This window comes from Girardinichthys multiradiatus, chromosome 9 (assembly GCF_021462225.1).
Source record: "Girardinichthys multiradiatus isolate DD_20200921_A chromosome 9, DD_fGirMul_XY1, whole genome shotgun sequence".
Lineage (NCBI taxonomy): Eukaryota > Metazoa > Chordata > Actinopteri > Cyprinodontiformes > Goodeidae > Girardinichthys > Girardinichthys multiradiatus.
The window spans coordinates 18,887,236-18,909,951 of record NC_061802.1 but is presented as its reverse complement, the minus strand read 5'-3'; the positions used below and the strand labels follow the sequence as shown (position 1 = coordinate 18,909,951).

Sequence of the window (22,716 nt, the reverse complement as noted above, 5' to 3'; positions counted from 1 at the left end):
AAAACATAAAACCACGGCTGCCCAAATCACGGCAGAATTAAATGTGCACCTCAACTCTCCTGTATCCACCAGAACTGTCCGTCGGGAGCTCCACAGGGTCAATATACACGGCCGAGCTGCTATAGCCAAACCTTTGGTCACTCACACCAATGCCAAACGTCGGTTTCAATGGTGCAAGGAGCGCAAATCTTGGGCTGTGGACAATGTGAAACATGTATTGTTCTCTGATGAGTCCACCTTTACTGTTTTCCCCACATCCAGGAGAGTTACGGTGTGGAGAAGCCCCAAAGAAGCGTACCACCCAGACTGTTGCATGCCCAGAGTGAAGCATGGGGGTGGATCGGTGATGGTTTGGGCTGCCATCTCATGGCATTCCCTTGGCCCAATACTTGTGCTAGATGGGCGCGTCACTGCCAAGGACTACCGAACCATTCTTGAGGACCATGTGCATCCAATGGTTCAAACATTGTATCTTGAAGGCGGTGCCGTGTATCAGGATGACAATGCACCAATACACACAGCAAGACTGGTGAAAGATTGGTTTGATGAACATGAAAGTGAAGTTGAACATCTCCCATGGCCTGCACTGTCACCAGATCTACAGTGCCTTGGGAAAGTATTCGGCCCCCTTGAACTTTTCAACCTATTGCCACATTTAAGGCTTCAAACATAAAGACATAAAATTCTAATTTTTTGTGAAGAATCAACAAGTGGGACACAATCGTGAAGTCGAATGGAATTTATTGGATGTGTCAAACTTTTTTAACAAATAAAAAACTGAAAAGTGGGGCGTGCAATATTATTCGGCCCCTTTACTTTCAGTGTAGCAGACTTACTCCAGAAGTTCAGTGAGGATCTCTGAATGTTCCAATGTTGTCCCAAATGACTGATGATGATAAATAGAATCCACCTGTGTGTAATCAAGCCTCCATATAAATGCACCTGCTCTGTGATAGTCTCAGGGTTCTGTTCAAAGCGCAGAGATCATCTTGAAGATCAAGGAACACACCAGGCAGGTTCAAGATACTGTTGTGGAGAAGTTTAAAGTCGGATCTGGATACAAAAAGATTTTCCAAGCTGTAAACATCCCAAGGAGCACTGTGCAAGCAATCATATTGAAATGGAAGGACTCTCAGACCACTGCAAATCTACCAAGACCCGGCCGTCCCTCTAAACTTTCATCTCGAACAAGGAGAAGACTGATCAGAGATGCTGCCAAGAGGCCCATGATCACTCTGGATGAACTGCAGAGATCTACAGCTGAGGTGGGAGAGTCTGTCCATAGGACAACAATCAGTCGTACACTGCACAAATCTGGCCTTTATGGAAGAGTGGCAGGAAGAAAGCCATTTCTCAAAAATATCCATAAAAGGTCTCGTTTAAAGTTTGCCACAAGCCACCTGGGAGACACACCAAACATGTGGAAGAAGGTGCTCTGGTCAGATGAAACCAAAATCGAACTGTTTGGCGTAAAAGCAACACAGCTCATCAGCCTGAACACACCATCCCCACTGTCAAACATAGTGGTGGCAGCATCATGGTTTGGGCCTGCTTTTCGTCAGCAGGGACAGGGAAGATGGTCAAAATTGATGGGAAGATGGATGGGGCCAAATACAGGACCATTCTGGAAGAAAACCTGTTGGAGCTTGAAGGGGAGATGAAGAACCAAATACCAAGTAATAGCCGGTCATTTGTAAAAGCATTTTTAGAAAGCTTAAAGGGAATGTTTATTTTTGCTGTTGTTTTTGAATTGTGGTTGTGTGAAATACTTACGAGTTGACAGCAGTCAGCAGACCATCAGACTGTAGATTTGTATGTAGGATTTCTGATGGACACATCAAACCAAAGGCCACACACAAAGCAATGTTTAAAAGCAATTCAAGTTTTTATAGCCTATTGAGTTAACCCTACACTAGCACTTTAGCAACAGGCAGATAAAGAGAAGTCCCAATTTTTTCCCATTTCAAAGTTATTTAATTTCCATAGTTATCAGTCCTTCTAGCCCTAACATAGATGGAAAATTCCACTATAAAATTATGCAGATATTTCACTGGCTGTGAAGAAAGACAAGGAAGAAAAGGAAAGGTTGACTAAGAAGGGAAGGCTAGATGCAAACTGATGGATGTACAGACATACAGATATTGGTTAAGATGGATGAATGGACGGACGGAGGAATATCACATAGATAATTGACAGATGGGTACAACTTATAGACAGCAGAAAAAAAGTCTATAAATACATATTGTTTTCCTTTTTCTATACTTATCTTGGAAAATAAGTCAATCATATCCTGTACTTTTCCAGACTGCATAGGAACCAAGCAACCTTGCACATTTCGCAAGATGGCACTTCTCACAGGATGTGTTACACCTGCTTCAGGCAATGCTCCAATATATTTATTATGTTTGCAGAATGCTAAAATTAACATAATCTTTCCATTGTGTACACCCCGACTCTCTTGCTCTACAACAGTAGAGCTCTGCTCTCATTCAGTGTTTCCCTACTCTTGCTATGTGGCAGTGAAAGAAATGTGAATGTCAAGGAACGGCTAATCCGCATATCAAAGAGGAGAGGAACGAACTCTTTACAAGACAGACTAGCTGCCTCATGTTTTCACAGCACAAACTAATTGCACCCTGTTTTGTCAGTAGAGCACTGATTTAGCACTTGGACTAAATTAAAATGAAAAAACAAAATTAGCGAGTGCAAAAGCACCTTTTCACGGAGCACATTTCTCTCTTTCCCTTTACTATGACAGTCACTTCAGCCTGGCTATTATTAACTCTGTTGTTGTGTCAAGTACATTGTGACTAATTGCAAAGCACTTGATGCCACCAAAATGCTGTTAATTTGCCAGACAGTAAAATAAACACTGCACAAGGTTGTAAAAACAGCCACAAAAAGTCCAGAGGAAAATAATTGTATTTGATATAATCATGTGTTTGATTCAAGAATAAAATACAGAATTAAAGAATTTATGATTGAAGCAAGCTCAGAAATCATGTTCAATTAGGAGAATTTATCATGTATTTTTAAAGCAAATCAAAGATCTTTATTCAAGAAGATGCATAACATGTAAAAATAATAACAATGGACAATTCTACTTAATTGTAAGAAAATAATTTCCATAGAAACAAAATCCAACTTTTTGTCTAATAAGCTTAGTTTTAAAAAGTGTAAACTGAGCAGTTCTTTAATTTTCTTCCATCATTCATTACCACATATTTCAATCAGTGATATCAGCAGACAGACATAATAAACACACCATCATTAACAAAACAAACATACACCCTTCTCTGACATTGCTGAAACAGACATGTTGGTCATGCATGGCTGACTGTGCAAGGAAGCCTATCCATGGCATTCCCAATGCCTTATGTCCACCTTTCCTGGTTATTTGACAGTGATCAGTGGTGATAAATCGTTCAATTAAAGCCACGTTAAGAATCCAGAACACATCTGACGCGCAGCCTCTTGGATTAGGTGTTGTCCAATTACTCTGAAGGACAAGACTCCTCTTTGCTGCTGACAATCAACATGTGACTCTCATCACAAGACAAATGGGTTTATTTATGCAAGGTAGTGGGGCTAATTGAATTCCCCAATGCAAGACTGATGAGCGGGAGTTACAAAAATAGATAAAAACCTGAACTTGCATAAGAAATGGAAATGCACAGACTGTGATAGGGTGTGTATTGTTTACAGAAGAAAACCAGAAAAACCTGCTGTTTATAGTGAGGGCTCAGAGGGTACTGAAATGGGTGGCATACAAAAACCATTTGCTTTTATATATATAAAGGGGGTAGGGGAGTTGGGACCAGGATTAAGTGATGGACATTTAAAAGTGACAAAAACATGTTATTAGCATAAGTAAACCAATATATAATTTCACTAAAGAGCTTGTCCTCTCCTCTCTTTAAGTGATATTCATAAAAAATATAATTCACACAAGCTGGTCTGGCCTAGGAAGACAATGGGGGCTTGCAAATGTATAGGGGTGGCCAATTCCCCAACCCTAAACCCCCTCAGTGGTTCCAGTGTTAGTAGCAAGTCTTAGTAGCTGTATATTTACCCTCAGGAAGGGGTGTTGGTGATGGTTCTACTAAATTAAACATTAGGGTACTTCAACTTACTTAGTTTACCACCATAAAAAAGGACCAGATCTATAAAGCCTGAAGCTATATTTTATCTTGCATAAACAACCACAGGAAAGTCCTACCCCAGGGCAGAAGTTTGCCCTCTTGTAAAAAGAAGTGATTTTAAAAAAAATAAGTCAGATAAATAAAACAAAAGAGCAACTAGTCGCACAAGGACAAAACAACTCAAGTTGATTGCAATAAACGCCATAAAAACTGTAAATATGTAGTAAATATGCAGAACAAAACACATAACATCCTTTCCAGTTAAACAACTGTAAATATCCATGTATTACTTTTTGGATCTGATGGTAAATGATTCACCTCTTCCAGATATACAGAATATAAGTGGCAATTTTACTCAGTAGATTCCGCTTTAACAATCATGAGGTTCAAAATAAATGAAAAAATGCTTTTTGGCGTTGTTTCTAAGTGGGAAATTGTGTCAGTATTCCGTCTTGCTAAACAGGGATTAATAGAGTTTAGTTTATGTTTTTAACTGTCCTGAATAACTGAATCTTTAATGCTAGTTACTCTATAACGACAAAGGCATTAAGCGGTGAAAATTCGACCTTTATGAAACAAAAAGCTTTTCTCTAAAACACATTCAGCACATGGGAGAAAAAGCCATCCTTTCTTGATTTTTCCCCTAGGAGGCGGCTGCGGCCAACAAGTCTTTTTTACATTTTAAGTCAAAATCTTTCAAACTCAGGACTTTTTTCTATATCTTTTGCTATTTTGCAATATCTTTTAAACTGATTTAATAAAAAAACTATGAACAATAAAGAAGAAGAAAAGTTTATATCACTTACTCAGCCTCAGCGTGAGAGAAAATAAGTTTGTTTTATTTTTTTTATTTACCCCCTCGCTGGTTTACGGGGTACCGTTTTGAAATCCACTTCTGTGTAACTGAGTTCCCCCTTAAAGAACAGTTATGCTGCATTCCCCCATTGAAGAAAAAAACGCTATATTCCACTCTCTTGAACGTCAGCGAGTCGGTTGTTAACGGAGTGCGCAGGTTTAAAATACTCCTCTGTTATCCTCCGTGCGTTTTTTTTTTTTTTGTACTTATTTCCTTTCACGGAGATCAGACGCTCCAAAGCAGAGCCTTCCTCTGGGAAAGTGAAAAATAAAATAAATAAAAAAAACTATAATAATCCTCTGGCGCGCACGGATCTTCAAATGTGGATCTCTTTTATTGGGGTCTCACGTTATCTCCGCGTCGCAGGTTTGGATTCCCTTTCTTCCCAAATCCACCTCATACAAGCTGGGGGTGGGGAGACAGGAGTCAACTACCCCCTCTCTCTTCTCTCCGCCACTTTGAGGCATAGGGGAGAAAAAAAACCCACAGAACCCTTGTGTTGCGTTCAATGTCGCCTCATAAACTTCGCCTATTGACTTCTTTTCCTAAATTGTAGGTGTATCTGACCGCTCGGTGCGTTCAAAAGCTTGTTAGTCGAGTCGGAAGTCTAACCACATATGGGCTTGTTCAGAAACGAGTTTCTGCCTTTTGATTTTATTTTGTAAATCTGAGCTGAACTGACTGTGCGAAGAAGAGACCGAGTGTAGAGAAAGGACGCCACGAGAAACATAGCCCCCGCCTGTGTGTGGATGTGCTTGAAAGTTAAGAACAGCATCGCAGTCATGTTTTTTAACTGTGGGAGAAAATCGGAGTAGCCGGGAAAACCCTCATGCACGAAGAGAACATTCAAACTCCATGCAAAAAGACCCCAGGCCAGGATTCAAACCCACAACTTTCTTGCTGTAAGGAGGCAGTTATACCAGCTGCACCACTGTGCAGTCCTAGAAGAAGTCGGTTATGCACTAATATTTAAATATTTAGCACATGAAAGAAAAAAGTGTTCCTTAATTTATTAGACCTACAACTCTTTTTTTTTTTTTTTTTTGGATTGTAGTATAATTTGACCTAACAAGACTCCAGCAGAAACTGCTCTATGTAACATGTTAAAAAATTTATACAGGGGAGAATATGGCACAACCTAAACTTTTTTTAAATATTTGAAAAAATGCATGTGTAATGCATCTATTTTTTCTTTTATTTCAATATCTCCAATATACCTGCTATTAATGAACACAATATTCAGCAACTGATGTTTTTTTTTTTTTTTTTTTACAATTCTGCTGTAAGTATCATTAGTGGCACACTTAGGGTTAGTCGTAATATTTTGCTTTAATAGGGTTTTCTTCCAGGTGGATGAAAATATGAACACTTCCAAATGCAAGTAATATTTGACTAAAAATGTTCCACTTTTTAGTTTTATTTTTCAACATCAAAATGAGTCCAAGTGAAAGTTAGCTTATGGAATGGTCCAGTCACTTTTCAAAACCTGTGGGGTCAAGAAACGTCTTTAAAATCTAATAGATTTTTAAAATCTGCAAAGTAGAGTGGGCTGATATTACCCAATCAAGATGTAGCATGCAACACAAAATGTCTAATTAGAATCCCAATGTTTCGTCGAAGTATTGGTTTATAGGTGTGGCCACTGACATAACTAGTTTATTGCAACTTTTTGATAGATTTGTTTTTGTTTTGTTTTTAAACTATACATGTTATAAGTAACGATAGAAATGGAACACATCTGCATGTGATTTATTGTGGTCTTTAAGTTTCAAAAACATGGAATTTTAAAAGGGAAGCGTGCTCTTTTGAGAGCCAACACACATATTGATCCATTGATTTTTATATAAGATATCTAACTATCCGATTAATTCAAATTTCAAACTGATATTCTAAAACTCATTTATTTTTGATTGTTTTATTTCACGTTTATCCATTTCAATCATTTCAGTCCATAGCCATCTATTTACACATCCATTTTTTCTTGATATATTTATCACTCACACACTCATTCATACACCACCTTAAGGTGGTGTATGAATGAGTGTGTGCATGGCACAAATCTGTGCAGATATAAACAGGAACTGTGGAAAAATATTTTCTTTAGACATTGTTTCGAAGACTCAAACTTGCCTAGCTCTCCCCTTTCATGCAATTTATCTTACTGTCTTTGACTTTCTTGACATAAAATGTTTAGTGCAACAGTTTTAAACTGTGATTAAATAGCCCCCTTGAAGAAAATTTAGCTCAGTCTTTCTTTATTTAAAGTATTGAAAGCACCATTTATCAAGTCTTCTTCGTTGATCTTGTGTTTCTTTTTTCTTTATTTGCTCTAATGACGGATTTGAACAAAGCTCCACCCACCCACAATCACTTTGGGGTGGAGAGAGCTTCTATAATTGGTCAACTCATCCTGAATTTCAATAGGGACAGCTGGTGTCCACAAAGTCCAGTAAGGTGGCTAGATTCTCAACAGACACATCAATCAGCTTTCTGCAGTCAGTTACTAGTGATAAGCTTGTAGCAAAATGTCACTGCAGGTAACTGCGGCTGGGGTCTTTTGAGTGAACTCGTATGTTAGATAAATAAAAATAATTCCTGGCTGTAAAAGTGACTGACTTTTTCACGGATTTACTCTACTCCTCAGAGTGGAAAAATAACTGGTCCCCTTTGCCCAGTTACAAGTGTTCGACTGAAAGTTGCTGGCAGCTGTTTGAGTCAAAGCACCTTTGCAAAGCATTAAAGAAAGGAAAGGAAATTAGATGGAATTAGACAATTTGTAGAGGGTGCTAGAACTTTTGAATCACAGTGCATCAAATAAAAGACCCATTCTGTCTAAATGGAGGGAGAGCTGCAATATTTTTTGCATGAACGTTTTAAGTTCTGCAGGCATTAATGGATAGGAACAAGCCCTTTTAAAAAGACAAGTCTTGCTGAGTTTTGGCAGAGAGCAATTTCAGAGTCACAAGTGAGCCTCCACTGCCCCCTTTTTACTCTTTGATTAAAATTTAGTGTGACATGTAGGACACCATGTAAACTGTATTTGTGTGTAAATGTATTTCTAAGCTTGTATGGGTGAAATTGAGGGGTGTAGTGGTGGGTGGGTTGTGGGGACCTATCATGTGCAAAAAGCACATGTTTATGTTGCAGAGATTTCTCTCTTGGCCTCTTATTCACACTACAGTCTTTTATTTAATCAAACCGGTAAATCTTAGCAGCAGCCCCAGAGCTCTCACCACCATTCCCCTGGTGGCACGAGCCTTAACATGGTAAATTTCACTTGTGTAGGGAAATGTGCTCGGTGGCCGCGGCTGGTGCTTTGGAGGAATAAAAAGAACACTTACTTGCTGACATGTGCAATCCATAACGGAATAATGAGACTCCTCCATTTGGCGAGTTCCCTTGCCCCGCTCCTTTCTTGTCCACTTTTTGTTTTCCTTGAGAGTGTTCATAAATGCCATGTAAATCCAGCAAGCAGAAAATGTGGCAAGCGCTCCAGGGAGAGCATTCAACCGTTTGCGTCTTGTTACTGGATCTCGTAACAACTTGTGAACTTTGTTAAATAACAGTCTTATTTTGCACTGCTATGAAATGAATGTCATCCTTATGACAACATCTGTTCATCTTCTTTGTCAAGGAGTCACAGGGAGTAAAAAGCCATTCAAGGGAACAAAAGTAAAAAAGCTGCTGTATTTATTTTTTGTATCACTCTATGGTGGTGCTGAAGTCAAAATAAATACCCAAAATATTTATTTATACATTGCCTTGCAAATACATTTTGTCATATTACAGCCAAAATCTGTAATCTATCTTATTGTGATTTTAAGTAATAGATCAACGTAGTAGATATTTGTTAAGTGGAGAGAAAATGATCCATGGTGTTTAAATGTTTTTCCAAAATAATTCTGGAGGTGTGTCATGTATATGGATCAGCGCCCCTGAGTCAATACTTTGGAGAACCACCTTTTGCTGCCAGTCCTTTGGGTTTGGCTCAATCAGCTTTGCACATGTAGACTGGAATTTATGTCCTTCTTGCAAATTACCTCATAATTAGTCGGACTGGACAGATAGTATCTGTGAACACCAGTTTTTCATTTTTATTTGGGCCTAAACTTTAACTGGGCCATTCTAACAAAGTAATGTGCTTTGATCTAAACCAGTTCCAGTGTAGTTCTGGTTGTAGTTTTAAGTTTGTGGACCTGCTGGGGGCACAACATCTCCCACAGTGCTTTGCAGCCTCTGACAGTTCTGTTTCTCCAGGATTTCCCTGTATTTATCTCCATCCATCATGACATCAAATCTGAGCGGCATTTGGACTCTAATAATTAGTTAACTTCTGAAAGCAGTTCGTTGCAATAGATTTTACTTAGGGGTATCAGAGTAAAGGAGGCTTAGTACAAATGCATTAAACAGTTTTTATGATATCAATAGCAAAAATCTATGTGCAACTTTGTGCTGTGTGAAAATACACTGAAAGCTGTGTTTCCAAGGTTACTAAATGTGGTAAAAAGTTCAGGGGGTATGAATTCTTTTAAAATTAGAATTCCTTTTTTATTGACATCAATTATATGGATATGTCATTTTTAAAACATCAGCAAACAGTTTTGATCTTCTCTCTTCCATTAATATAAAATGCTTCCTATTATAAAGCCTGGACTGAAAGCGTGTAAATACACTTAGCCTGCCCAAATTCACTTACTCTGACTTTTCCGGCCCCATACCATATTTAAAGCCATGTGAGAGAAAAAAGAGGCCTGCTTCTGTCTGCATTGTCTTCCCGGCTCCCTTTCGTTCATCTCTGTCACCCTTAGGGGCCGAGGCACAATCACCTACGATAGCAGCGGGGCATTGCTCACCCTGTCCATGAAGGCGACAACCCACTTACTGCTAGCTTCTGCTCAAACGGAGGACATTTCATCACCCCACTGAAAACACAATTAAAACCACATGTATGAGCCACCCCATGCCACATGTTTAGTGACCCCGAGACACCCTGACCCTCTCAGATATTTACTTTCACCACGACTGAGTATTTGTCAGCTAGATTTTCAAGGTGTTAAGTGTTGTGGGTGTACAAGACAGGTAGAAAGAGATGAAGTGGGTCGCCGTTTAATGCTCCTCTCTCCAGAACACATTGGCTGCCTTGTGGCTTCGACAGTTTACTGATAAGTCACAGTCGTCCCGGCCAGGATATGTTTCTTTCCACCCTTGGAAGCCAAAATGGAAAGCAGTTCAATGAGGTTTGTGGCAGTGGGTTCTTTTTTTTCCCTCCACAAACACACACATACTGTAAACACACTCACAGCATGCAGGAAAAGAGGAAGACTGACGGCTATTAGAGTGCAACGACGCTCACCCTTATCTCCCGCCATGATAGAGATCTACAAAGAGCTTGGGAGAGATTATGAATTTATTACCTTTATACACAAGTGAGCACTACAACCGACAGGAGTTTGAGAATGGAGATAGGAGCTTGTTGTTGCAGTAGAAGGATCATGGACGGGAATGCAGCGAATACAAGCTGCAGATAGGGATTGAATCCCTCTGCTCTCTCAGGTTTTTTGGCAAAGTAGAAGCACACAAAAAAAGCACAATTTCGTGTGGTTGTGCTTACAAACTTCCTAACCACAAACCTGCCTTACAGAATATAATCATTCTGTTTTTAGTAATGAAACTGTGAAAAATTTGGATGCAATTTATCAGATTGCAGCCAAATTCTGACATTAGGGGTTGTTTTAATGGCCCAAAATTCTTTATATGCCTGGCAAATTTAATTTTAAAGTAATAATTGAATTTTACCAACATGTTTCTTTTGACTGCAGGTATATTAGCATGTTGGAGTGGCCCAGCAAGAGTTTTGACTTGAAGCTGATAGAGAATCTGTGGAGGAAGCTAAAGATTAGGGTACTAATAATAAAACATTTTATTTAAAAGCACCTTTCAGAGCGCTCAAGGACACTGTACAGATCAAAAAGCATAACGACTATAAAACAAGATAAAAACAACTGACTTTAAAAATTAAAGGGTGATAGCAAGGAGTTCCTCTAACCTGAAAGACTCAAAGCTCATCACCAAATATAAATTGTCAAAATAGCAATGAAAACATGCAAAAAAATGGTGAACAACTCTAAGAAGGGTTTGAGTTCTGTAATACCAATAAAGATTTTTCCATAGATTAGTGCGATGGGTATAAATAATTTTTAAAATTACATTTTGCAATTAAATGTTGATTTCTTCCCAAAACTGATGCTCATGTATTATCTTTTGAGAGATGGCTGTTTCAGTGCGAAACAAGAAACAAGCTTCTTGATTGAATAAAAATAATATTTTAGATATACATTTGCCAGGGGAATGAATACAGTGAGCAGGACAGTGAAAGTAAAGCTCAGTCATTCAATCTATTATCCATTGCATACTGGTGTGAGAGTCTATTAAAAGATCTGTTTCTTCAAACACACACATGTTTGAAGAAACTAAGATGCCTTAGATATAGGTTTAATTCCCACAGTTATCAGCAAGAATAATATACTTAACCTCTATCTAATAATATACCTAACTCAATATCTGTAACAAACCCTAAGCATCGTCCGTCTTCTTTTTCAACTTGAACTCGTGTGTGTTTTTTTAACCTGCTCACCTTCAGTATCAGGGAGTTATTTTCTCTCCAGCTCCACTGAACTCAGCTGACATTTGCAGGAAAGTAAAAGACTAAAGTTAAATAAACCAAAAGGATAGGGAGATACAAAGAAACACACTGAGATGCAGACACAGTGAAGAGGAAGTGTTCTTGCAATAGTATGTCTTACTTTGTGTCCCGTCTGTCCAGTGGAGGATTGTTTATAGGTTTTCACTGGATTGTTCTAACATATGGAACATCCATTTGGCACGTCAGAGCTCAGAGTGGACTTTGCTGCACGAGTAAATGCGCTTTGTGCAGGAATAGGATTTGCTTTGCGGCTTGCAAAAGTATTTACAGTAATTGAGCTTTTTTCACATTTTGTCACATTAGAACTTTGATGTGTTTTATCAGGATTTTAACTGATAGACAAAACCATAGCAGCACATTGTTGTATGGGATAATGTTGCATTGTTTTCATTTTCTTTAACAAATAAAAACCTAAATAGAGTGTAGTCGATTTTATATTCACCCTAGGTTTTTCTGATATCACTTGTAAAGAGTGCCAAAAAGAAAAGCAACAAGATGTCCCTTTGCAGTTTGTGGCATGTGGAAAGAGGTTTTCTAGTAAGATGTGGCCAAAAGAGATCTTTCTGAACTACATGGAGAACACTGTGTGAAGAGGAAAACTCATACTGGACATCACCCTAAACACACCATCTCCACTGTGAATATGGTGTTGGCAGCAGCATGCTGTGAGGATCATTTTCTTCAGTAAGGACAGGGTAGCTGGTCAGATTTGATGGGAAGTTGGGTCAAGATCAATACAGGGTGATGATGGAAGAAAACCAGTTAGACATAGCAGAAAGACTTGCGCACAGAGCAGGGATTCACCTACCAGCAGGCCAAGAATAAATATAAAGCGAGAGCTACGATTGTGAAGATCGGAGCAAACTAATTTCTTAGGATGGCCTAGTCGAAGTCCAGACCTAAATCTAATTGAGGTAAGAGTTGAAAACCAATGTTCCCTGACACCTTCCATTCAAGATGAGTGAGTCTGAGCAGTTTTGCAAAGAAGAATTACCAAACAATTCACTGTCCAGATGTCCAACTCTTTTACAGACAGACAGAGAAACTAGTTTCTGGTTCTACAAAGAATTGACTCAGGGGGCCTGATTACAATTTTCATTGTAATATTTTCATTTGTAAAATATTTTAAAATTCATGTATATTTTTCCCTCCATTTCACAATTAGGACGTGAATAAGTTTCGCTAGGAGCTCTATATGTTCCTGAGTTTCTGTACCTGTGAGTGGTTAGATATGGTACTTTAAGTAAAACTGGTAGACTTAAATAAGATTTGTCTACATGTAGGAGTACATTTGTTGAAATATTGTTTTCTAAATGACTGACCTCATGTGATTTAACTATAAAAGTCAGAAGTAAACAAAAAGCTGTAAATGCAAAAACCAGTAATTCTGGTAACAACTATTCAAAAAAGCGTTGCTTTCATAAATGTTTAAAAATATTTTTGCTATCTGAAAAGTACCTATAAGTCTACAGCTCATACAAGTCTTTCCTGTACACTGTACAGCAGCCTATTAGGAACTGTGCAGTGTGTAATTTATGGTGCAACTATTTGCATCTTTCATCTTGCAAAATATACCTACCTTATGCTTATGTCAAATTGTATTTCATCTTTATTTGTGCATTGTTTTCCTTTAGTGCGCATTCTGCAGTGCTTCTTTTAATGTATGTGTGTATCCAAACTTCATTCAATGCATGTCATTGTATCCAGTACCCTCTGTCTAAATAGCTTTAATGCTTTTAGGTTACCACTGCATGCATGTGCATTTTTAAGCAACCGTGTAGGTCTCCGCGTCGCAAAGAAGATGCATAAAATTTAAAGAGGCATGGAGCAATGAGTGATGCCAGAGGTGGTTTTTTACCAACCTCTTCACTGGCTTGCTGACTTCCTAATGGCCTCTTCAATAGGCTGGCTGACCGACTTGCCGGCTCTCAGCAGTTCAATCTTCCTTATTTGGTTGTGAAAGCCGCGGGATGGCAGTGGGTGGGCAAAAGGGATGAGGGAGCGGTGGTACTCTGTTTGCACGCAGGGTCAGGAGGTTAGAGCACCACAGCGCCATGGAGAAAAGGCAGATCACTTAAAGACAGTTACGGAGTAAGCGAGTTGTTGCTCCGCAGCTGTCATTTGGATTAATCGTGGCAGATTTCCCTGACCCTGAGTAAGTGTGAGGAAAAGGGAAAATAACATACTTAATGAACTGACTGATAAAAAAGAAAATACAGGTAATTCTTTATCACCTGCACACTATGGTCTCTGTTTCCTCTCTGGCTTGCTCTGAAGCCCCCCTGAACGGGGCCTACAGAGAGGCAGCAGAAAGGAAATTAAGCAACCATCCTTATAGTTTTGCTCTTGTCCACTTGAGTGCCTGCATGCCTGCCTGTGTTCCCTGGGCAATGTTTATGCTGTGCCCTGCCTGGGACAGAATAGATTCGCCCACACAGCATTGTGCTCTCAACCAGAACCTAAGTAAGTCTGGCAAGCCTGAGCCACAGTACCATTCAATCCATCTCCTCTGGATTTGGCCCTATGGCCTGCGGGTAACACAGCAATGACTGCATTAATAGATATAAGATAGCATCACTCTAACCCTCTTTAAAAATATCTCATGTCAAGTTTTTCTTCAGCAAAAGGCCACATCAGCAGGTTGTTTAATTTCATCCATCAGCTTCCTTGAAACATAACGGTATAGTTTGACAAATCATTGGAAAGACTTCAGAGCTGAAGTTTTGAATGCCACAAGTACTGTGTAATGGTCAAGTTAATGTGAAAGCTACCAGGATGCTGGATGTGTGGATTGAGTTTCACTGAGCTAACACTGCAAAAAATATCAGCTTGGATCTTTTCCAAATTACAGAGAAAAAAGAAATCGCTATAAACAACTCATAAAACAAAGGAGTGTATTTAGGATGGATTATGCTGCACAGCTTTACAGAATCTCAGGGTGGAAAGAATATTAAGTAAAACATCTCGCGTCCCCAAATACCATGAAATTATATACGCTGGCATAATCAAATTCATTACAAGAAAATCAGGGGTCACTTTACATTTCTTTAAATGTTGCTGTGAATAAATGGAGTGCATATAATTGAATAATGCTAATTAATTCACATTCTTTCCTCCTCTCTCTTCTGGATGTATAGTAGGATTGCTTTTGGTACTCTAACTGGTACAGGCATCACTATGGCTGTTCATCAGGCACATTATCTCTTCTGTCAGACTCCCGGTGCCATGTTACATATAACGCTGCTCTGAGAGAACACAGTGCCTCTTGATGCCAGCTGTAAAGATTAGCAGAGCTTTGTTTAATTGTGCTGTTAACAGCCTGGGAGCTACTTAAGGGCCACTGCTAATTTTTTCCCTCAGAAACTGTCTTTAAAGCTCAGTCAGCAGTGCAAAGGCCTGAAGGATTTGTTCAAGTGAGGGTACACCAAGAAAAACCTGTCATACTTCTGTCTCTTTAAATCTGAGCTGTTACACACAGTAGACATGCACTAAACTGAAGAAAGGGTTAGGGTTAGGGTTAAATGTTATACATGACATACAGTAGAAATACAAAAAGTGTTTCTCCAAACATTGATCATGCAAAAAGAACAATACCAAATTTCAACTGAACCAAGAAAGCAGCCACAGGCTTCATCAGCATCTACATGTTTCCACTATAACCCAATAAGATTGCAGTGTTTTGTAACTGTCAAACAATCGCTAATGACATTTTGCCCAATTAGAGGCTTATTTCCTCTTTAAATGGATGTCTCATTTTAAGGTACAATAAAAGCCGCAAATTACACCTGCTGACAGACTAACACAGGTGACCTTTTATCAGCACACCACCAAAGGGTTTTTAATGGTAGGTTTGTTTGCAAAGACCTGAAGCAGCTTAAAAAAAAGGCGAGGTCGAGCTTCTAGAAGAGCATTAATCAACCTTTCCCATTTTTGAGGATTTGAAATATATTATTATAAATGATAACAGACTTGAGCATTGTGGTATGTAGTAAATGGCATTTTGGGCCCTATTATATCAATTTTTAGGATTTTGTCAAAATAAAGTAATGGTTTCAGTGAGATTTTATGAATTTAATTTATTTAGTCCATGTATCTATAAATCAGTTTAGGGCTGTTACTTTCTATGTAGGTGTGCAGCAACCACTTTTTTTGATAACTGGTTGCTGCACATATTTGGTTATACTATGGTCAGAATTTTTACATTTATACAATTTTACTCATATTTGTTTTGCAATAGCATTGAATACAAACTATAATACTCTATCTTAAATACAATCATCTATACCTCCACAACAAAATTCTCTTTAAGGTGTACAAAATTATTAAAAGTTCTAACAGATCTTTATTTTTCTGGAAAGGTGAAAAATAACAAAATCTAATATAATCTGCACAAATGAAACCAGGGCTAATTGCTTAGTCTTTCCTCATTCTTTTCCCCCAAGCAGCCAGACTTTCATAAAATGCTTTCAAGTAGATATTTAGGCAGTTTGTAACATCAATGTTTTGCTAAAATCTGATCAAGTATTTTACTGGGGCACAGAAGATATATATCCTGGGGGCACATGCCACAATAAACATAATGCCCATGTTGCCTACACAACATGGATATGTCTGTTCATGCACAGAACAGGATTACTGGTTAGGCAACAAAAACGTGACCAATGTTAAGCCTATCAATTAAAATGTGCTTCAGTTTCCAATACAAACCATCCCCATACCTACAACATCTGTCCCTAGTATTATTTAATTAATAAATAAGGAAAATAGGGTGAATAAAGGTTCTTACAATGCTGTAACAACCTTTAAAGAATCTTATCCACTTTTGATTTCCTCATTATCACAGAAAAACACAGTGGAGGGCAATAATTATGTTTCTGCCCCTTCACAAATTGATTCTCAGGGTGTTGAGCCATCCATTCCCTTAGCTCTCACCAGTCATGACTTTATGGGATTCTTTCAAAATAAAATTGATTCTATTAAAAATAAAATCTTTGACATACTCCTGAAGATGATTACTTCATCCTCAGCAAGTGAGACAACATTGGAAATAACTGTAGAACCTGATTTGTGTTTGGACTGCTTTGATCCTGTGGAGCTTCCTGAGTTATTAGAAATATTAGCTTCATCTAAACCTTCAACTTGTATGTTAGACCCAATCCCAACCAAATTATTTAAGGAAAGTAACACACATTTCCAAACCTCAGTTTTTGACAACATAAAACCTTTGAAACCCATACGTACAATTCTGCTATCAGAAAATTCAATGCACAGAAAAGGTGTTGCCAAATGAGTGTTTTTTCACAGAATGTAAAAGAACAAAATTATATGCACTTACATCATTTCATCAAGGCACGTCACCCAAATCCTATTCTGTCTATGACACTTATAATGTAAGTTGTTTCGAGAGACGGCTATTGATGGCTGACTGCTACCTTTAATATTATCAAAAATATTTCCCTTCATCAGCGATGAAATATAACAAATACCCCAGTGGTTATAAACTTTACTTTGCGTTTAGTTACCTTTCATTATAAATGGGTAACAGTCATTATTTAGCTTGAGCTTAAATAATGCAAGTATCTTTTTGTAGCTGATTATCAGCATGTAGGATCCTTGTCATTAGACAAAATGTTATTTCGAGTTTAACAATGTTGTTTGAATATAAAGTGCTTGGTTATTTATTATTTTGTTTTACAATGTGATCTAGATTCTTAATGTTCAGAATCAAAACTGCAACATGACATTTGAAGAGAAATCACTGCCTAATCTTTGTTTAGTGTCTATGTTTTAAAAAGACATTATAGCTACTGAGATTGGAACTTAGCATCAGTTAACACTTAATTGCTGAGGAGAGATCTGTTTTGAAATGTGTCACCAAAAAAAGTTGTAGAAAACACATCTTAACCAACATATTGAGTAGATTTACCAAAAAAAACACCAGGTTGTAAAATTAACATTCTAAATCCTCTATAAATAAATGGAAACAGGAAGCCACATACCCCAAAAGTGCAGAGTAAAAAAAAAGAAAATCATTTTGAATGTATTGTGATATTTGAACCATCTTGATTCCCTTTATTTCTGCAGTCAAACAAAGCAACTCACTAAAGCCTTTCTATGTCCTTGGCTCAGTTAACCAAGAGCAGCTGTTGAGGCTTTAGGCCTCCGACGGTATGAAGCTTGGGACTGTGCATGAGACAGATAGGTGATGCCTGGACTTGTATCTGCTTTGACATTCATTTGCTCACATTCATTCGCGGTTTCTGTGTGTCTGCTGCGACGGCTGTGGTAGCAATAATCAAGCTATGATGAAGACATGGCAGGCGTGATGGGAGCGGAGTCAACTATAACAAATCTTTCAGCTTGGAATTAAACCTCTTGGCTGTAGCTGTGTGGGTAAAAATGTTTCACAACACCGTGGAGGTATTGCATATTGATGTAGTGCTGTAATATTTGGATGAGTATGAGACTATGCAGAGATGAGTGGAGAGGTATAGATGCCTAAATAAAGAGATAATGCCAAATTATACAGCAAGTGTAAACCCAACGAATATGTTATATATTATATAGCTCATTGTTTATTGATATTTAACATTTTTGTTTTGGATTTAATTTCTGTTGCCTTTTTGTCTCCTCTCACTGTTGAATGTGCTGTATCAACATCCGAGGACATCCCTGAAAGAAAGATTTATTTAAAAAAATTAGATTGGGTGAAATAAATAAAAAACAGAAACTATCCACTTACCATTTAAAGGATCATTCAGTTTTATTTAAGGGACACCAGCAGGTTTTTAATCTCAACAGGATTCTAAATGCTGCATATTGTAGAAAAATAAACAATCATAGTCAAGCAGAACCTTCTAAAATAAATTCTTAGCCCTGTGCACCAGGGTTAAGAAGAAAAAGAGAAATTGAGGGAGGGAGGAGAAAGCTTGGGTATCTGGATACATTATATGTCTAAACTGATGTGTGATGGCTTCCATATCAAAATATTACCGATGCTGTGAAATTTGAATTTGCAGGAGGAGCCCCTCAGTCCCAGCCCACTGTGACAGGTAGCTGATGGTTCTCTCTCAGCCTGAGCTCAGCTGTCAATTTGAATGGATGTGCTTCATGCAGAGATGTGTGAAGGAATGTGTGAAGAGGATGACAGTTCAGTGTGTGTCATGTTGCGGTCATCATTTGGAAACAGAACAAAGAGGATGGTAAGCATGAAGTTAAATTTGAACCTCTAAATATAAAATCTTTTAATGGGTTTCTTTATCCAAAGTTGTTTGAGTGGAAGTTTAAGCATCTTTTAGATAAATAGTGCTCCTGGTATTGTAACTGCAATAAAAAAACAGGTGAGAATGTATCTTTTGCAGAATGGTATAACAGAAAAAGCAGTGGTCCTATGCCTAACCATAATGTTAGGCATAGGACCACTGCTTTTTCTGTTATACCTTTTAGTCAGATTAATAAATTTAACGTTTTTTATCACCTTTATACCATCTGTAGTGTTTATTACATTATATCACGTTCTGGGTTTGGATCGGACCAAAGTTCAGATAAGAGCTTGGCAGCCACATGATGAGAGGAAGACTTTTCTTTAATTAAAGGTCTCCAAAACGTAACATAATCACAGCATGTACAAACATGAGTCGAGCCAAAAACTTACATGTGTACAAAGTTCTGTAACGTAGCAAAACTGAGCATAAACAAGGGTAGTGAATGAGGAATAGTGACGGAGGAACCAGCGGGGAACAAAGAACACAGACCAACTAATATACAGGGAGAAAAGAAAGGCAGGTAATCACAGGAACTAAGAACAGGTGTGGCAAGGAGACATGGAGGCATAAGGGACAGGTGGAACTAATTAACAATAAAGGAAACCATAGACCTAAGAACGGTTAATACAAAAACACAAGTCAAGTCCAAGGATGTCATACCATGACACATTAATAACGTAAACTGAACTGAATTACATCCATTTTTAAAACTATGCAGGATTGTGTCAGACATTAAGAAATTGTTACATAAGAATTAAAACTATTTGGGGTCGCACAGTTCAAACACTTCCATCACCTTTATGTTACATTGATGTTAATTCCTTTACAACGCAGCTGAAGCCATTTTCATTAAGACAAGTTATATTTTTAAAGATGTTATTTTTTATTCTGTACGTCCTTTTACATTTTCTTGGTTAATTTTATTGCTGTTAATATTTTCTTGTGTTTGTTTTATAGTCGTGTTCATATTTTGGAGTGAAGCACCATTTGTAGATTTTTCATCTGCAAAAGGTGTTCAATTAGCAAATTTTACTTATATTGCAGAACATGTCACACTGCATCTTCACTATAATGTAAATTGCCACTTGTCGAGGCTCAAAATATGTTTTAATCATTATTACTAGCATATATTTGCAAAAAAATAATAAAAGTATTCAGCCTTAGAAAGGTTTTGTAAAGAAGAATAAAAATGAAGGAGAAACCAAGCATAAAATTCAAAATAACACCAAAATGGGATGCGCTTTGGAAAACTTTTGGTTGGCCCTCTTACCTCTAAGTTGTTTTCAAAACCTCTTTAGCCTCATATCTTTAGCTGCTCCAGTTGCTTCTTCTTCCTACTCACTGGCTTGCACCTTTAAAGTGGACAGAGACATAGCAGACAGAGGGGGAAAAAGGAAAATGAAAGAGAAAGAGAAATATTAATGAAAGAGATTACCAAATGAACTCCCTCCTCAAGTGCTAGGCGGGGGAATTCAACAAATGCAGAGATGATTTTCTCTCTCTCTCTCTCTCTCCCCATCCCCTGCCCTTTGTGACCAGAGGACGACAGTTCTCAGCTGAGGAGGAGGCTTGCCGCTGATTGCCTGAGAGCTGTGGAGTGTGAATCTGCATGAAATCCCTCCTGGCCTCCGTTCTTTTCTTTTTTTTCTTTTCAGATCATTTTCTCCTTCACATCTCTAATGAGCCTGGCCAGAATCTGTGGAAGCATGTAAAAGTGTGGGTGTGCGTATGACTGAGCGTGAGTCGATACATGTTTTGATAATCACCCACGAGCTATACTTGTAGATGAATTAATGTAAAGAATGGGTTCATAGTGTTTACTTCGCATTTCTACGACTTACATCTGGAGGTTGAATGCTCAGTAAGGTCAACATTCTCTTGTTTGAATCTGTAGCTGTCCACTCATAAGCAACTGAACATATCTCAAGGCAAAGGTCAGGTAAGCTTATCTTTTCCTTGTGCCAACTCTTTTTCAAGATAAAAACGAAATATGATTGCTAGAATGTACACTAGAGGAATATTAATATAAATTTAACACTTTTTATTTAAGCCTATGCTTTTAAAACAGTTTACAGTAAAAAAAAAATCACCACATATTCAACTTAACTGACAGATCTTTCAGACCCAAACTTGCTTTTGTTAGGGAGACAATTTAGGCTTTGCCTTCTCTTATACAGAAGAGTGTAAATAGTTTTTATATTTACATTTTAGCAAAGCAGAAATTCCATAATACAAGAAATTGAAAAACACAGCACCATTTGCAGGCCAGCAAATCACAATAATGTTGAGACTAACTTGTCAAAAATAACTATTGCTCATTATTTAATATACTTTTTCTTTTTTATTTCTCATTATTCAGTTTTTGCTTAATTATTAAGGATTTTTAGCATACAACCAATGGTTAAATACGTCAGGGTCAGGGAAAATGGTAAAGATTTATCCAAGAAAAGTGTTGTGGTTTCCAGCACAAGAAAGGCACATTAAGTAGGATGGAATGCAATCATTTTACCTAAATCTCGATCAAGTGCACAGTGACACACTGAAAACTGAGTTTTCAAAACCCTTCACCAGAAAATAACAATATTTAGTAAATTCTGGTTAGTGAGAACAAGGCCAATATAATGACTGTGCAAAGATCACATACTCTCTTTCTGCCAATTATTAGCATCCTTGGTGCTAATAATTAAATTATTTAATCTCTTATTGCCATGTAATGTTAAAAATGTGCTACAGCTCTCTCAGAATGAGTTTTTGAAGTTTTATTTTTTATTTTTTTTTATGGGTTTGCTCCTGACTGCGCATTGTTGCGAAATAAACGTAGGTTTTGGTCCAGCCCTCTTTGTCACCGTTTCATTCTTTTTTTTAAAATTTTATTATTGCTTATTATATATTGATAAGTTTAAGCAAGTATGTATTGTCTTGTAGAAATCTTCTGACATATAAAGATCAACATCTATCTGCCTTACTTCTCTTTTCAATTTTTAAGTCTGGCTAAGAGTCCTGTAGTGTCATGTCCTATTTGTACCACAGCAAAGCAGGAAGTAATAGATTACTTTTAAGGAAAACTACACATTAAAAAGGCTTCAGTTGCATTTATATAATGGGAATTGTTGGGAGGGGTTAGGTCACTAATTGTGACTCTGGTAAATTGTGTTAATAAAACTTGTTTTTAATTTCTATTTTATTCACAATAAAGGCTGGCTTTTTACAATTTTTCCTCAGTGTTAGATTATGATACTACAGGAAAGGATTAATCTATTTTCAGGGTTCCTGCACATCTTTTCCAAGGGTGCCAATAAATCTCATAAAATGAAATGTGTTATGGAGATGCTGATTTTATTTTCCAGCAGAACTAGTCACCTGCGTTCACTGCCAAAGGCACCAAAAGCTGGTTCAATGACCATGGTGTTCCTGTGCTTGATTGGCCAGCAAACTGGCCTAGCCTGAACCCAATAGAGGCTCTATATGGAGTGTTGTCAAGAGAAAGATGAGAGACACCAGGCCCAACATTGCAAATGCATGGAAGTTGCTATTAAAGCAGCTGGTTGCTGGTTTATTGTTGGTTGCTGGTGCTCCTTGTGAGATTTCAGAAGAGTCAACAGAAAAATCAGAAGAGTTGCCCAAGAGTCAATGAAAACTCGCAGAGAGCTTCAGAAAGACTTGGAAGGTAGCATGTGCAGCCTTTCCCATGTACAAAATGAGTAATGCACTCAACAGCAATGTCATTTTTCACACTCACCACAAATGACT

General features: G+C 37.8%; 1 protein-coding gene across 18 annotated transcripts in view; it reads right to left on the bottom strand.

Moving 5' to 3' along the window:
* Window positions 1–22,716, bottom strand: part of ptprsa (protein tyrosine phosphatase receptor type Sa) — a 305,879-nt gene that overhangs the window by 218,733 nt on the left and 64,430 nt on the right. For 16 of the 18 annotated variants that reach the window (XM_047374455.1, XM_047374443.1, XM_047374446.1 and 13 more), the window contains exon 2: window positions 20,237–20,318. The exons of 1 other annotated variant lie outside the window; for it this stretch is intronic. The gene's annotated coding sequence lies outside the window, so the exon portion shown is untranslated. Of the gene's footprint in view, window positions 1–4,948; window positions 8,190–20,236; window positions 20,319–22,716 lie in introns of those variants that run through there. One more of the 18 variants, XM_047374445.1, reaches the window with a different exon arrangement.